Here is a 17,092-nt window from a genome sequence, read left to right on the forward strand (position 1 = left end):
CTGGAGATTTTGCAGTGTGGGCTGCAACCAACTCTCTCTTATCCATGTGCATATGCTGACCATCAACATAAACCTGACCAGCAACGGGCTTTAAAGAAGCTTTACTGAAGCCTTTGACAAAGCAAGGGCAGCTGTCGAGCAGGACCACTATGACAGTGTGATTGAGGTTCAGGGCTTTAGCAGCAAGGACCTGTTTAGTGAGGAGTTGTAATACTGTAGTGGCAAAGATGAACAGCTGGAGGCAAGAGACGAGGCAGGATGCTATGGTGTGGAGTCCAGAGCAGTTGTTGGGGGAGGATGAAGTGTGAAATCAGGTTCATTCGCCTGGGATTCTTGAAGGCTACTGATCTAATCCACCCATTCACAGCCTCACTGTGGTCCAGATACATGTCAGTAAGAATCTCATGGAAATAAAGAATTATTTCTCAAAGAGCTTATACTCCTCTTCCAGGCTGACATCGTTATGTGGTTGTGGGGCGGTTGTCACCACTCATCTTGAGGAGTTTGCCCCCTCACATATACTAATGTGCCACAAACATGACTTTAATATCACCAATCATTCCCATTTTATTACGGTGTATCCATATAAATGGCCCACCCTGTACTATGACCACAGAATATGTAGATGAATGTGGCGGTCTGTGGCGTGGGGAGGCAGACACACCTGAGTGGCATGAGTAAACATGCCACACCTGTACTAAAAGAATGAACTAGGTCCTCACTGTTGTTGTTATTAGCGTCTGTGGCTGTGAGCTGCAAAGCTGCAACCAGTGTGTAAACAGTAACAATAAGAAATAAAGTTTGTGAAAAGCGTAGTGGGTGTGATTCCTGTCACAATGAATTACTGTCTACATATTCTACAACAAATGCAGTATCTGTAAAGTGACAATTAGTTTCAAAGCTTTTATGAAAAAAAGGATAGAACAAGGCATAGATCACTGGGTTTAAACAGGAGTTTGAAAAGAACAGACTGATCACAATGAGCGCTGTGATGTTTACAGAGATTTTATTTTGAAAGGTCGAATGTTAGGCGGAAGGAGAGGATAGAAAAGAGGGACAATGAAAAACGGTAGATGAACAAGTTAGCGCTGCAGACTGTGTTGCCGCTGCAAGCCTGCGAATTAAAGAATGGAACTGAGAAATACTGAAGGTGTCATCATTAATGTTTGAGGCATGCAAACATTACAGGAGCTACTGAGCTAAAGTCCTCCCTTATAAGAGAGACACAGTAATATGGGCAGAAACACAGTAGAAACACAACTACAAGAACTCCAAGTGTCCTGGCTGCTTTCAACTCTGATTTGTTTGCTTGATTCAGAGAACACTGAATTGTGACAGCTGTAACCTGAGAGCGCATGGCATGAGCCTGAGACACAGCCACCACAAATACTCTCATATACAGAACTATGATGACAGTAATTGGAAATATAAAGGATAAAACAAGGTCAATAGTCCTTGCAATATCATTAATGACACACTCTCCATAACAGGAATTATACCTGCCTGGTTCAATCAGGTAGTCTTTTGCATAAAGACTAATGCTGGAAATAGCATAAAACCAACACAGACAAACACTGAGTTTAACTTTTGCCACAGTAATTCTGGTGGAGTAATGTAAAGGGTCACAAATAGCCACATAGCGACTGATATTAGAACTATGTTCCCTATTGAAGCACACGTAATGTTGCCAGTCAGATACCAATAAAGAAAACAATTAAAATCACCAAGTATCCAGCAGGTGGTGCTTTTTAAAATTCGTAACGGCATCAACAGGAGACCCACGAGAAAGTCTGAAACAGCCAGTGAGAGGAGGAGTATGTTGCTGGGTGTGCGAAGCTGCCTGCAGGGTAACAGAAAAAATAAATAATACACATTAAAAATGTTACATTGTTTTTAGTGAAAATTCCATTAGTAGAAATGATTTATTAGTAAGGCATGATTCAATTCTTGTTTAAAATACACAGAATGTGCCAAACTAACTTAACTCATCACTAAATTAAATTACAGTCTAAAGATAAACCTCACCTTTCAGCTGAGGTTTATCTATGCCCAAGGTGGGGCAGCGAAATGATAGTGATAAGATAGTTGAGATTATGTCATATGTTAATTATGTCAAAATGTATTTAGTGAAATTGTTTCCTTATTAAGACACGGTGAACCTTACACAACTTAACAGTCATGGTTGAGCCAAAGACATTTATTAGTTTCACTTAATGTATTCTTTGCTAATTCCAATGATGCAAATCTCACTTTTCATATATCTAAACCTTAATCTAAGTTAATTTAAAAGTTGGTCTCTGCCTGAAGTGGGAGACTGAGATGATGGCCAGAAGGTTTAGAGCAGCAGTGATAGAGCAGCAGTGATCAGAGAGATGCATGACATCACAATATACAGCAGCATAGTTGTGGAATAGTGAAGTGTTGGCTTTCTGCAGGAATCGTTGAGGAGTTGTGGAAAACAGAGCTCTAGTCCTTCGTGTATCTCCATCATCAGGCTGCTGCATCTCATCAAAGCTTTTCCTCACAGAGCTCATTTATCTATTTTGTCCTTCACCCACCAGTCCCATCCCTCCTCTTTCTAATGACACAACCTTTGGAGCTTTCTTTTTTTCAAACTCGCTCTCTCCCACAGTCAACTTATAAACCTTTATTTTTCTGGACTCAATGTTGAACATTTCTATACAAGCAGACACTTGGGTCATAATTGTTAACCATCTTCATCTTTTTTTTAACAGTACTAAAATGGGATGACTATTTTATTTTCAACTTATGTCTGCAGATGATACTACAGGCAACTTGAGCAGACAAGCCTCATCTTCCTATTGAAATCTGAACCAGGATAACCAAAGGGGATCACTCAGTATCCAGGAAATCACAGAACTGTGTTACGGAATAAATATATATTCTTAGTGCTTATTTTCTATTTATATTGTTTTATAGAGGCCAGTGTAGAAAAAACGCCACTTTGAGTTAGAATGTGTGCTAAAGGTCACAGAGTACTGTGTAAGACAGGAAACTGCAGAAGACGCTTTGTGCAGGCCTGCAGAGTACAGGAAGTGAAACTAGAGTGCAGCGCAGCAGTTGTTTTGATCAAAACCATGTGTGACGTATGACTGATTATGTTATGCTCATTTGGCTTGTAATGCTTCAGATCTGCTCAGGATTTAGCCTGTGCACATCTACTTTTCCAGAAATGTAGACTAAAGAGGATTTTTGAGCTTTGACCACACTGAGTCGGGTTTTTTCTTGGTCAGTAAAAGAATATAAAGGAACTGGATTTGATCATTGGTGCCGTGAACCCGGATTCTTTGACGGCTGAGAGGACCAATTTGGCCATGAGGCAAACAGAGGACAGGTCCAAATTTAAAGTTAAGCACCACCTGTTAAAAAAGCAAAGTGTGCTTATTGGATGAATTCTAAATTATCTGTTCGCCGAGTTGATGATCTTCACAGTTAAATTGGCTCAGTTGTAGTAAAATTAAGCTAAATTACAAAATTTGTTCAGTGGATTTCTGGTGAAATATCCGTGGTGATTTTGGGAAATTTGTGATAATAACAGTAAAGTCTGGGGAAATATCTGATGAAAATGTATTACTGTTAATGTTGGGTTGAATTTTAATGTTCATGTGTTGTGTGCAATGTTAACTGTGTTGTGTCAGCCAAGAGAAAAGAGATTAGAGTTGGTAATTAGGCACTTGTTTAAGGGATTTGAGTTCCCATTTTGGGCAGAAGGCTGGGCCTGGACATCAGTAAACTGGTGGTTAGAGTCCCCAGTGGTGTTTGAAAATTTATTTAAATTGATTTAGGACGGGGAGGGCGATCCCTAGGAGTGCACACAAGTTCAGGGGTGAGAACCCCCTCCTTGCTTCGGACGTGTGGCAAGACCCTGCGGCGTCAGGATTATCTCAGTTGGCCACTGCCAAGACTTGGGACCTTGGTTAACGGCCAGTGGTCAGGGACCACTTTTGGTGCATTGTTTGAGTGAAGAGGCCGGGCCTCGAGCATGACCACCTCAACATAGAGTGGCTGGTAAAGTTTTAGGCGAGAGATGCTGGTAAAGTAAAGCTTCCGGTAAAGCTGCGGGTGGGGGAAACACTTTTAAATTAAAATAAGACTTAGAAATCAGGCCTCTGTCCGGGACAGAAACGGTTTAATTGATTAATTAATTTGGACCTGGGCTCATAGGCTTTTAAAGTTGTCAAAATTGTGTAGGGAAAACTGGTACCAGTACAGGATGATGTAAAGTGTGGTAAGGAAATGGAAATAATGTATCTTGGCATTTGGTGTTATTTTGTTATACGTATAAATGTGTGAATATATAGGAAAGTGTAAAATTGTTCTTTGGATGCATGATCAAAAGTGCATATTGTTTTGAAAGTGTGATAGAAAAAGGGTGTGGCTTGTGTAAGAGAAGATCTGCTAAAGGAGCTGAGTGAATTGTGCCGCAGAGCTGAGCTAAAAGAATTGTTATGTGTGTGGAAAAACTGTTAATTGTGCTGAAGATATCCGCTTGGCATCTTTCTTGGCCTTAAGACAACAATTCTGATGGCTAAAGATCCAAACGGGACACAAAAAAAGAAAAAAAAAATTGTGCTGAAGGAATTCTGATAAACACGTTGAAGACTTTGATGTGAAGGATTTCGTTTGGTTAATGCTTGCAAATGTAAAGACCTGAGTATATATTTGTGTGAAGCTGCTCAATTTGTGTGTGTGTGGCTGAGGGTGCATTCTTAAAATGAGTACATTAAAAATGAGTAGAGTTACAGAGGGTACAGTATATAGAGAGTGAACATAAAACAAGAGTTCGATTAGGTTGCAGAAATTGATGAAATGGAGTGAGGTGAGGAGTGTGTGTGAAAACCGCTGTGTGTGTGTGTGTCTGTGACAGGAAGTGAAATGTTTGCAGGCAGTTTGGAGGAAATTGCCTGATGTGTGTGCAACGTGAGAGAGAGAAAGATGTCTTAAAATCTAGATAGAAGAATTAGACAATGAATGTGTTGATAACTAGGAAAATTATATTAAAGAAATGTCTTAGTGTGTTGATACAGGTGCCCATGGACTTAGCTCAACCTCGTGGATGAGTACAGCGGCAAAATGATAGATTAACTTAATTGGGACGACAAACAGGCCAGGTTTTGGCTCAAAATTTCATAGGTTCACCTCTCATCCTGTCCTTATCCTGAGGAGAAGCTTAAAGGACAGTCAATCTCTTCATGAAGACATACAGAGCAACACTGTGGACTTGAAGAATTAACAGCAGGCAAAAGCAAAAGACAGCACAACTGAGCTAAAACTCTGAAGGGTCCAGCAGCATGTACGAATACCATCATTGATGGAAACATGTGCTCTAATCACCAGCTGGGAAGTGTACCAGTGACATTATTGTGTGAAAGCACTTGATGGGACTGTCTGAGGTTTATGTTTGCCATGCTGGGAGTTAAGCGGCAAAAGAGACTGAAAAGAGGAAGAGAGAATAACAGAGAGAAAGAAACAGCTGATTTGGGCCTGTGTTTGCTGGAGATTTGGGAGGACACACAGGCAACTGTGAGAATAGGGGACGAGGACGGGTGAGAGGTGAAGGCTGGTCTTGTTAAAGTGAGAGCATATGAAAATTGATGCTGAACTTGTGGAGGTTTAGAAATGTCCAGAGCATCGCCACAGAAAGGTAAATAAATAAATTATAATTTAGTGATGTCCCATAACATATTGTTACACTAGTAAGCAAAACTTTTCTGTGATTAATCTGGCAGATTTTCGGGGTTTTGTTTTAGTAAGAGTTTTTCTATACATGGACATGTCCAGAACTGGGCCCATTATTTTTGTAACAGTGCACTTAGCGAAAACCTGTCAGGTGTCACCCTTATGGTGATGATGTTTTCTGTTTTGATGACTTAGAAAAAAAAGAGCTGATTATTATTTTTTGTTCTAAGCAGGCCTGCAAGATTGAATTAACATTTTTGTGAGAGCAAATATAAGGTGAGCTTTTCCAGATTACAATGGGCTGAGGAGACAGCTACCTATGGGGACCCGATCAGTCCAAAATCATAAACACTTGTTATTCTTTTTAAAATGATGACGTCATCTTCCTGGTGATGGACACTGGAAAAGGTTGCGCGCAGGACTCTATTATCAGTAATATCTCGTGTGAATGCGGGTGAGTGTGTGTGCATGAATGTGTGTGACTGGGCTGTGATGGACTGACGATGGGGACTAAAGTGTTGACTGACTTGACACTGAGACAAAGACTGGACCAACGTTAGGATGAGTAAATGTTGACAAATATTCACAGAAAAGGGTGGATGCTGTTAGGTTTTGTATTGTTGATTGTCATTTATGCTTAGAAATATTTAACCATATATGCTTAGAGGTGTATAATCAATTGTGTAGTGATAGGATGTGTGATCTTTAGCAGGCTACAAAGGCTTGGTGTGCATTCCAGAATGCACACCTACATCCTGGGAGCATGGGAAGAGGTCGTACCTTGTTTTATTGTTTTATGGTAGGATTAACGTAGTTGAGTCTAAGTGCCTTTTACATATAGATGAACTGTTGGATTTTCCAGACCAGCAGGTTAAGGGAAGTTGTTTATGGGGTCACACTCTGACCCCACACACACACACACACACACACACACACACACACACACACACACACACACGCACGCACGGTACTCTTTGTTGGTATGTAGACGTCGTATGTTAATGAACCTATGCATATTCATGTAACCTCAATAAAAGAGCAGTGTTACGGGGGAGCGGACGAGAGCAACTGGGGTCAAGCGAAGGAACGGACTTTTGTCCGGTTCTCTCCCGTGCACGAGAAACATGAAGAACTTTGCCTACTTCGTGTCTTGCTTGCTGTGTAATTATATTGTCTTCAACGTTCCAGCGAATAGGTTCAAGCTACAAACCTATCAGATGCTTTGCTTTGTTTTGTTTTTGCTTTTGGCAGGAGCAGGAGGATAAGAGAGAGAGGGGGAGACTGTAGATTCACATGAGAGTGTGGAGCTTCAGATTAATTTTGGGGGGCTGATGTTTGCTTTAAGAAAATTTTTGATATCACTCATGTAACCATTAACCATAGCAGGCCACTGTAGAAGTCAGTTAAATGTTATAGAGGAAAATAGTCAGAACCAAAACAATATTCATGAATTACATAGGGGAAGGATAGATTTGTCACATTCAAAGTACAGTTATGGAATAACAAACACTGGTCCAAGTGACCCAGGTTTTTCCCTTTAAAATAGTAAATTATTAAAAAAGAGAGCACAACCGGTAGGGGCATGCGATCTGTCAGGGTTCCTGGTGTCAGGGTCCTGGGTCTCCTGACCCAGCGTTTTAGTTCATTGTGATTTTTGTATTATTGTACTTGGTGTGAGTTTCTATGGTTTCTAGTTTCGATCCCTTGCCCTTCATGTTTCTCTATGTCCCCTCTGTTCTGTGTAAGTCTGTGTCTGCATGTTTGAGTTCCCCTCTGTGTCTCTCGGTTCTTAGAGTCCTCTGCCTTATGGTTTATGTCTCTGTTTTTCTTAGTTGCTGTCTCCACTGTGTCAAGTTCGCGTCTCTGTGTGATCCTTCCTGTTTTACTTTGTAGGTCCGTGTCTTATGTGAATGTGTCCTGCTTTGCTTGTCTCGTCAGTTCTAATTTCCCCCAGCTGTGCCCTCCTTCTGTGTCTCATTCTCCTCGTTACTTCCCAGTGTATTTAGTCCCTGTGTTTCTCTGAGTCAGTGTTGCGTCGTACCCTCAACAAGCTGTGTGTGTTTTGCCTCCGTGTTGCCAGTGTTTTGTTTCCAGTTCCAGTTCAGTGTTTTGTGCTTCAGTGTTTTAGTCCACCAGCGTTTTTGTTTGTCTTTTGGTGAGTTTAGTAGTAAGATAAGATAAGATAGAACTTTATTAATCCCTCGGGTGGGTTCCTCTGGGAAATTCGACTTCCAAAAAGCACAGCAACGACCGAAGTTACAGTTACAGAATTGTTATATAAAAAAAAAAAAAAACACCCAGCACGCCCCTGCGGGCGGTTTATCCTTTCAAGCTCGGGTCCTCTACCAGAGGCCTGGGAGCTTGAGGGTCCTGCGCAGTATCTTAGCTGTTCCCAGGACTGCGCTCTTCTGGACAGAGATCTCCGATGTTATTCCCGGGATCTGCTGGAGCCACTCGCCTAGCTTGGGAGTCACCTAGTGCTCCGATTACCACGGGGACCACCGTTACCTTCACCCTCCACATCCTCTCGAGCTCTTCTCTGAGCCCTTGGTATTTCTCCAGCTTCTCGTGTTCCTTCTTCCTGATATTGCTGTCATTCGGAACCGCTACATCGATCACTACGGCCGTCTTCTTCTGTTTGTCTACCACCACTATGTCCGGTTGGTTAGCCACCACCATTTTGTCCGTCTGTATCTGGAAGTCCCACAGGATCTTAGCTCGGTCATTCTCCACCACCCTTGGGGGCATCTCCCATTTTGACCTCGGGACTTCTAGGTTATACTCGGCACAGATGTTCCTGTACACTATGCCGGCCACTTGGTTATGGCGTTCCATGTATGCCTTACCTGCTAGCATCTTGCACCCTGCTGTTATGTGCTGGATTGTCTCTGGGGCATCTTTACACAGCCTGCACCTGGGGTCTTGCCTGGTGTGATAGACCCCAGCCTCTATGGATCTTGTACTCAGAGCTTGTTCTTGTGCTGCCATGATTAGTGCCTCTGTGCTGTCTTTCAGTCCAGCTTTGTCCAGCCACTGGTAGGATTTCTGGATATCAGCCACCTCCTCTATCTGCCGGTGGTACATACCGTGCAGGGGCCTGTCCTTCCATGATGGTTCCTCGTCTCCCTCCTCTTTCTTGGGTTTCTGCTGCCTGAGGTATTCACTGAGCACTCGGTCAGTTGGGGCCATCTTCCCAATGTATTCTTGGATGTTCCTTGTCTCATCCTGGACTGTGGTGCTGACACTCACCAGTCCCCGGCCCCCTTCCTTCCGCTTAGCGTACAGCCTCAGGGTGCTGGACTTGGGGTGAAACCCTCCATGCATGGTCAGGAGCTTTCTTGTCTTTATGTCAGTGGCTTCTATCTCCTCCTTTGGCCAGCCTATTACCCCAGCAGGGTACCTGATCACGGGCAGGGCGTATGTGTTGATGGCCCGGATCTTGTTCTTACCATTCAGCTGACTCCTCAGGACTTGCCTGACCCTCTGCAGGTACTTGGTGGTTGCAGCCTTTCTAGCGGCCTCTTCATGGTTCCCATTTGCCTGCGGGATCCCCAGGTACTTGTAACTGTCCTCTATGTCTGCAATGTTGCCTTCTGGTAGTTCAATCCCCTCAGTTCTGACTACCTTCCCTCTCTTTGTTACCATCCGACTACACTTCTCCAGTCCAAACGACATTCCAATGTCATTGCTGTATAGCCTGGTAGTGTGGATCAGTGAATCGATGTCTCGTTCACTCTTGGCATACAGCTTGATGTCATCCATGTACAGGAGGTGGCTGACAACTGCTCCGTTCCATAGTCGGTATCCGTAGCCAGTCTTGTTAATGATCTCACTGAGGGGGTTCAGGCCTATGCAGAACAGCAGTGGGGACAGAGCATCTCCTTGGTAGATCCCGCACTTGATGGTAACTTGTGCTATGGGCTATCAGCCGAGACTGCAAGACCAGACTGACCAACCTGTGCACTGCCTGGATTGATTACAAGAAGGCCTATGACTCAATGCCCCACAGCTGGATACTGGAATGCCTAGAATTGTACAAGATCAATGGGACCCTAAGAGCCTTCATCAGGAACTCAATGGGGATGTGGCGTACAACACTAGAGGCCAACTCCAAGCCCATATATATATATATATATATATATATATATATATATATATATATATATATATATATATATATGACAAATATAAATAAAATATACAAAGGGGATAAATAGAATAAATAGGAATAAAAAATACAAGTGAATTGCACATTTCAAGTATTGAGTCTATTGCACTGTTGACTATTTACAAAAAGTATTGCACAAGGTATTGTACAGTGAGGTGAAGAGGCACTACAGCTTAGTTGTTCCCCCCTCCTTTGTCCTCCTGTTTCCCCTCCCTCTCCCCTCCAGAGAGGAGTTAAACAGTTTGATGGCGTGTGGGACAAAGGAGTTTTTAAGTCTGTTAGTTCTTGTCTTGGGGAGAAGCAACCTGTCACTGAACAGACTCTTCTGATTGTTTATGGCCGTGTGCAGAGGATGCCCAGCATTGTTCATAATGTCCATCAGTTTCTTTAATGTCCTTTTCTCTGCCACTGTCACCAGAGTGTCCAGCTTCATGCCGACCACAGAGCCAGCCTTCCTGATCAGTTTCTCTAGCCTGCATGAGTCCTTCTTTGCTGTGCTGCTCCCCCAGCACACCACAGCATAGAAAAGTACTCCAGCAACCACCGACTGGTAAAACATCCTCAGGAGCTTCCTGCAGATGTTAAAAGACCTCAGCCTCCTGAGGAAGTACAGTCGGCTTTGGGCTTTTTTATACAGGTGCTCTGTGTTGCATGACCAGTCCAGTTTATTGTCCACCCACAGCCCGAGGTACTTGTACTTGTTGACCACCTCCACCACCTCCCCCTCTATCTGAACCGGCAGTGGACCTTCTCTGGACCTCCCGAAGTCCACAACCAGTTCCTTAGTCTTTGAGGTGTTGAGTTGCAGGTGGTTTGTGTGACTCCATGCGACAAAGTTCCTCACCAGACTTCTGTACTCCTCTTCCTGATCATCCCAGATACACCCCATGATGGCCGTGTCATCTGCAAACTTCTGAATATGGCATAATTCAGAGTTGTAGCAGAAGTCAGAGGTGTACAGGGTGAAGAGAAGAGGGGACAGCACAGTTCCCTGTGGTGCTCCTGTGCTGCTGACCACAGTGTCAGACGTGATGTCCTTCAGCCTGACGTACTGTGGTCTGTCGGTGAGGTAGTCGGAGATCCAAGCCACCAGGCAGGGGTCCACCTCCATCCTGTTCAGTTTTTCCTGAAGCATACAGGGCCGGATGGTATTAAAGGCACTGGAAAAGTCAAGAAACAGTATCCTGACCGTGCCTTTTCCCCCATCCAGGTGTGAGTGGGCTCTGTGTAGGAGGTACAGGATGGCATCCTCCACTCCGACACCCGCCTTGTATGCAAACTGTAGTGGGTCCTGGGCATGTTGTACCTGTGGTCGGAGGAAGTTGAGGAAGAGCCGCTCTAGAGTCTTCATAAGATGTGACGTCAGTGCCACCGGTCGGAAGTCATTCAGCTCATTGGGCCGGTTCTTTTTGGGGACCGGGACGATGCAGGATGTCTTCCATAGGGCGGGCACTCTCCCCAGTCGCAGACTGAGGTTGAAGACTCGTTGTAGCAGCTCCCCAAGTTCAGCAGCACACGCCTTTAGCATCCTAGGACACACCTTGTCTGGGCCTGCTGCCTTTCTGGGGCGAAGCTTCCTCAGTTGCCTCCTGACCTGATCCACTGTGACACTGGGAGATGTTTGGGAGGAGGGGAGGGGGGGAGATGTCTTGCTGTAGTAAGAGGTTTTCCAGCATTAAAGCTGCGCTTTAAGTTGAACTTCTGTGTCTGAGTCCTGCATTTTGGATCCACCACTCCTGCTTGCCCGCCTGCCACACAGCCAACCATGACAGAACGACGCAACCATCAAATGGATCCTGCGGACTCACGGTCTCAGTATCTCGCGCAGTTGTGGAATTACTGCCGGGAAGTAATCCACGCTGAGGACACCCCCAAGAGACTCCTTCAGGTGGTCTTTTTTGACAACTTTTTGTCTTCCACCCTCTGCACAGCTGGTTTTTTGGACATTAACAGATTAAAACAACTAATAACAGCTCTGAGAGCCAGGATATGCTTCGAACTGTTTGGCATGGGCGGTCCAGGCACGGTAGAGTCAGCTACCCTCCTGGAAGCCCTCGCTGCCTGGTATTCTCAGCATCAGCATCTGTTCCCATCAAGCCTTATCACTAAATCATTCCATCCTCCCTTAAGAGAGGGACTGCATCCTCGTTGCCTTCACCCCAGTACACCAGCGTCACCTGTGTCTCCAGCAGCTCAGCTCCCAGTGTCACCTGCCCCGCAGCCTCCCTCAGCTCGGTTAGCTGCCCCGCAGCCTCCCCCAGTAGCTCCAGTGCCGCCTGTAGCGCAGGCCCCAGTAGCTCCAGTGCCGCCTGTAGCACAGGCCCCAGTAGCTCCAGTGCCGCCTGTAGCGCAGGCCCCAGTAGCTCCAGTGGCCCCGCTACCCGTAACTCTGGCTCCAGTAATAGTGGTCTCACACACTCACTCCATGCAGGGAGAAAGTATAATTTTACCTCAAGGTGCTTTTTGTAGTTCAGCCGCCTTTGGCACAGTTTGCCGCTCCAGGGCTTCCCCAGAGGCTAGGTCCCAGTCCTCAGCTGATTCTGGACCCCTGGAGTTTAAGCAGCCACCCGAGGGACCGCTCCGGCCTTCGTGTCCTGTTTCTGCTGGAGGGTCCGAGGGACTGCTCCGGCCTTCGTTTCCTGTTTCCGCTGGAGGGTCCGAGGGACCGCTCCGGCCTTTGTCTCCTGTTTCAGCTGGGGGGCCCGAGGAGCCCGTCCAGCAGCCTTCCTCGTCAGCTGGTGGTTCCGGAGAACCACACCGGCCTCATGCCTCGTCGGCTGGAGGGTCCGAGGGGCCCGTTCAGCCTCCCGTCTCCGCTGGAGGGTCCGAGGGGCCCATTCAGCCTCCCGTCTCCGCTGGAGGGTCCGAGGAGCCTGTCCAGCCGCCACCTGCGGCCGCTTCGTCGTCGTCTGGTCCAGCTTCATCCGAGTCTTCGTCGTTGTCTGGTCCAGCTTCATCCGAGTCTTCGTCTTCGTCCTCGTCTGGTTCGGCTTCATCCGAGTCATCATCCTCGTCTGGTCCAGCTTCATCCGAGTCTTCGTCTTCGCCTGGTCCAGCCTCATCAGAGCCTTCGGCCTCGTCTGGTCCAGCCTCCGTGTCTTCAGCCTCGCCAGGCCCAGCCTCATCAGAGCCTTCAGCCTCGCCAGGCCCAGCCTCCGTGTCTTCAGCCTCGCCTGGCCCAGCCTCCGCCTGTGCTTCGCCTGGTCCGTCTGTTCCTGCCTTGTCATCGCCTGGTCCGGCCCTGTCATCGCCTGGTCCTGCCTCGTCTGGTCCTGTGCCCACCGGGCCTCAGCCAGTACGCTTGACACTGGAGCGCCGCCGCTGCCTTCCGCGCGGCCGGCCCCCTGAACTGCTCCGTCGTCTCCTTCGTCGCCGCCGCTGCCTTCCGCGCGGCCGGCCCCCTGAACTGCTCCTTCGTCGCCGCCGCTGCCTTCCGCGCGGCCGGCCCCCTGAACTGCTCCTTCGTCGCCGCCGCTGCCTTCCGCGCGGCCGGCCCCCTGAACTGTTTGGACTCTTGTGCTGTCGGCCCCCTGGCCGGCCCCCTGAGCTCTTCTGTTTTGGACTCCTGTGCTGTCGGCCCCCTGGCCAGCCCCCTGCATTGTTCTTTTTTCTGGGCTCGTGTTTTGTTTTGGGGCTTTCTTGTGCTTTGGTGTTTTTGTTTCGTGCCCTCCTTCCTGGGCCCCCGCCGCCCGCCCTGGTCGGGTTGTTTTCTGTTTTGGGCGGTTTTTGGGTTTTTTTTTTTTCGTTTTCTTGTGTTGGGCGGTCGGGAGCCAGCCCTTGGGGGGAGGGTACTGTCAGGGTCCTGGGTCTCCTGACCCAGCGTTTTAGTTCATTGTGATTTTTGTATTATTGTACTTGGTGTGAGTTTCTATGGTTTCTAGTTTCGATCCCTTGCCCTTCATGTTTCTCTATGTCCCCTCTGTTCTGTGTAAGTCTGTGTCTGCATGTTTGAGTTCCCCTCTGTGTCTCTCGGTTCTTAGAGTCCTCTGCCTTATGGTTTATGTCTCTGTTTTTCTTAGTTGCTGTCTCCACTGTGTCAAGTTCGCGTCTCTGTGTGATCCTTCCTGTTTTACTTTGTAGGTCCGTGTCTTATGTGAATGTGTCCTGCTTTGCTTGTCTCGTCAGTTCTAATTTCCCCCAGCTGTGCCCTCCTTCTGTGTCTCATTCTCCTCGTTACTTCCCAGTGTATTTAGTCCCTGTGTTTCTCTGAGTCAGTGTTGCGTCGTACCCTCAACAAGCTGTGTGTGTTTTGCCTCCGTGTTGCCAGTGTTTTGTTTCCAGTTCCAGTTCAGTGTTTTGTGCTTCAGTGTTTTAGTCCACCAGCGTTTTTGTTTGTCTTTTGGTGAGTTTAGTAGTAAGAGGTTTTCCAGCATTAAAGCTGCGCTTTAAGTTGAACTTCTGTGTCTGAGTCCTGCATTTTGGATCCACCACTCCTGCTTGCCCGCCTGCCACACAGCCAACCATGACACCTGGGTTGTTGACCCAGTGTTTTCCGTTTTGTCATCTTCAGTTTATTTTCACATCTGTTTTCTGTGGCAGCATACCGCCTGCGTATTGTGTTCCAGTTATTCCCACGTATCATTAGTCAGATTATGTTCAGCTGTGTACTCACCGGTCTTTCATTATCATCCTCACCAGTCTGTGTATTTAAGCCCTCTGTTTCTATTCGTTCACTGTCGTGTCATTGATGTTACGTTGTCCTTCCCGTGTGTTCCCTCAGTTCAGTCAGCCGTTCAGTTGTCTAGCCAGTCAGTGTCCGTTCACCCTCTGTTCACCCACTCCCTATAATAAACCTTCACCTACCTGCCAGTCCTGCGTTTGGGTTCCTTCTTCCTCGCCTCCACACAACGCCTGACACGATCGGACATGGTACAGCAGGAAAACAAGAGCAAAGTAAGAGAGAAAAATAAAAACGGGGTTCTCAAATGTGAAGTTCATGTTAACACACAGGTTTTGTTTCTAGGTAGTTCTGTGGATGTAGGCTCTGGGTGGAGCCAGGAGTTCAAAAGATTTGACATGATAATTAAACTGATTTCATTTTTTAACACAGGTTTGCAGGCCCGGAGCAAATATACTCGAGAGGGGAATCGCTGAGGTGTTCTGAGGAATAATATGACTAACCTTTTTCTTTTAATTTCGTAGATGTGGTGAAGCCTTTTCATTCTGTGTGACACATAAAATGTGTTGGCATCTTAACCTGCTGCTCCAGCATGCAACAGCATAGAGGATGGCAATGGGGTGAACAGACTCACAGAAAATCATAAGCATTGTCCGACAAATTAAAACACCCTCTATGAGCAATTATTTGACGACAACGGGAAGGAAAAACTCCCTTAAAGTGGTATTTAAACAAAAAAGTAACAAAAGGCAAGTGAAGAAGAAACCCTCAGTGCATCATGGGAATCCTCCAGCAGCCTAGTCCTATTGCAGTGAGGGTTCAAGGTCACCTGATTCAGCCCTAAGCTTTCAGCTTTATTAAAAAGGTCGCTTTTAAATGTAATAGAGTGTGTCTGTCTCTCCTATATATTTGTTTAATATCCACATTGAAGGACATATCCTGTTTAAAAATGACTCCAAGACTCCTTACAGAATTATTGAAGGCCAAGGTAATCCCAGAGTAAGTATCTGGTTTGCCACTATTTTCCTCAGATTTTCAAGACCGAGTACAATAAGTTCAGATTTATCTGAATATAGAAACAGAAAATTAGAGGTAACCACGTCTTTATGTCTTCAAGACATTCCTGTACTTTAACCTGGTGTGCTATCTGATTCATGGCTAGATGATGCTAGGGGTCATCTACATAGAACTGAAAATGTACGCTATGACTTTCAAAGATACTGCCTAAGGCAAGCATACATAAGCAGAATGCATAAAGTAAACAGCGTTCATCCTGGCACAGGACTTTGTGGTACTCTGTAATTAATCCTACCGAGTGAAGAAGACTCCCCATTTACATGAACAAATTGGAGTCTATTTGCCGCGTTCTGATATAATTCATATCACTGAATAGCGATGACTAGAAATAGAGAATCGAGACAGAAGCACAAAATGGACCACTTTGGAGAACCTGTCAATTATGGAAAATATGACAAAGTTGCTAGAGCAGTACGGCAAGCCGGTGACAAAATCTAAGGCAATGTGAGACCAGGGCTGACTTAAAACCATTAAGGGGCGTAAAAAATGCCAAAACATATTTGCATGCATCACCTTCTAAAGAGAGTCACTAAAAGCATTTTAACAAGGAAATTGTCCTTGCGATCAAAGTGCGCTGTGTGGAGCCAGTGCAGCACATGGGAGTGTGCGGTAGGTGGAGCAAATAGCCTGTGAGGTGGGCCACAGCTGGATCAGGCTCTTCTGGCTGTGCACAGCGCACCAATGTCTTGATTTCCCAGGTAACAGCGCCCACTACACAGGATGCAAGTAAGATATGCACTGGTTTCGATGATTCAGAGGGTTCTTCACAGTTAATTCATTCAGTCCTCCAAAATCTATACAAGGCCTGAGTTTATCATCCTTTTTGCTCAAAAGAAAGAAACTGGTGGCGAGAGGTATGGACCAAGGTAGATTTAACCTGGCTTCCAGTGACTCCTTACTGTACTTTTCCATAGCTGTTTTTTTTTTTTGGGGGGGGGGGTCCAATGAGATTGTCGAAGTGGCTTGAAGTGGCCAGTACCAGCTGTGGCTGCCAAGCCTGTAGTGTCTTGTTGCACTAAAAAACTTTTTTGTCATTTGACGTTGTCCTCAAGCTCTCATTATGTCAAGCTTATCTAAGAAGCTAATCTAAGTTTTAGCTAATCTAAGTCTTTTTATCTTGGTTCTAAAATGTAGGTTGTGATTCTTTGTAAAGCTGTTCTGTTTTTGTTTGTATTGTTGTTATTTTATTTTCATTTATTTCCCTTTCCATTCCTGCTGGCACTGGTAGCCAGGCTCTTTGTCATAACTTTATGAACACTGTGTGAAGCAGTTCTTTGTCCACCTCTATATTATACAAATGGTAGACTAAGGACAATAGCCACCTGGCAAAATTGGGATATGCGAAAAGTTGACCCTGAATAGACCTTTTGACCTCTAAATAATCCCCCCGTAGTCCCCCTGTACCGTTAATAACATTGTTTTAGTTTTAGCCTTTATCTAGGCTGAAGTCGTTCAATGTCTTGAGGACTATGCTGCCTGTTCTCAATGGTGGCAAGTTCAGTATTCTATGTGGCAGTGCCACAGCACTC

The 17,092-nt window shown here is 45.8% G+C and overlaps 1 pseudogene across 1 annotated transcript; it reads right to left on the reverse strand.

Annotated features, from left to right (window-relative positions):
* Positions 1–857: 857 nt before the first annotated feature.
* LOC308410448 lies at positions 858–14,736 on the reverse strand (annotated as a pseudogene). Its single transcript has 3 exons — positions 14,672–14,736; positions 1,779–1,840; positions 858–986 (listed from the first exon to the last, which is right to left on the reverse strand). The product of its transcript is annotated as an uncharacterized misc_RNA (transcript).
* Positions 14,737–17,092: the final 2,356 nt, after the last annotated feature.

Source organism: Rhamphochromis sp. 'chilingali', assembly GCF_963969265.1.
Source record: "Rhamphochromis sp. 'chilingali' genome assembly, chromosome: 14".
In the NCBI taxonomy this organism is placed as follows: domain Eukaryota; kingdom Metazoa; phylum Chordata; class Actinopteri; order Cichliformes; family Cichlidae; genus Rhamphochromis; species Rhamphochromis sp. 'chilingali'.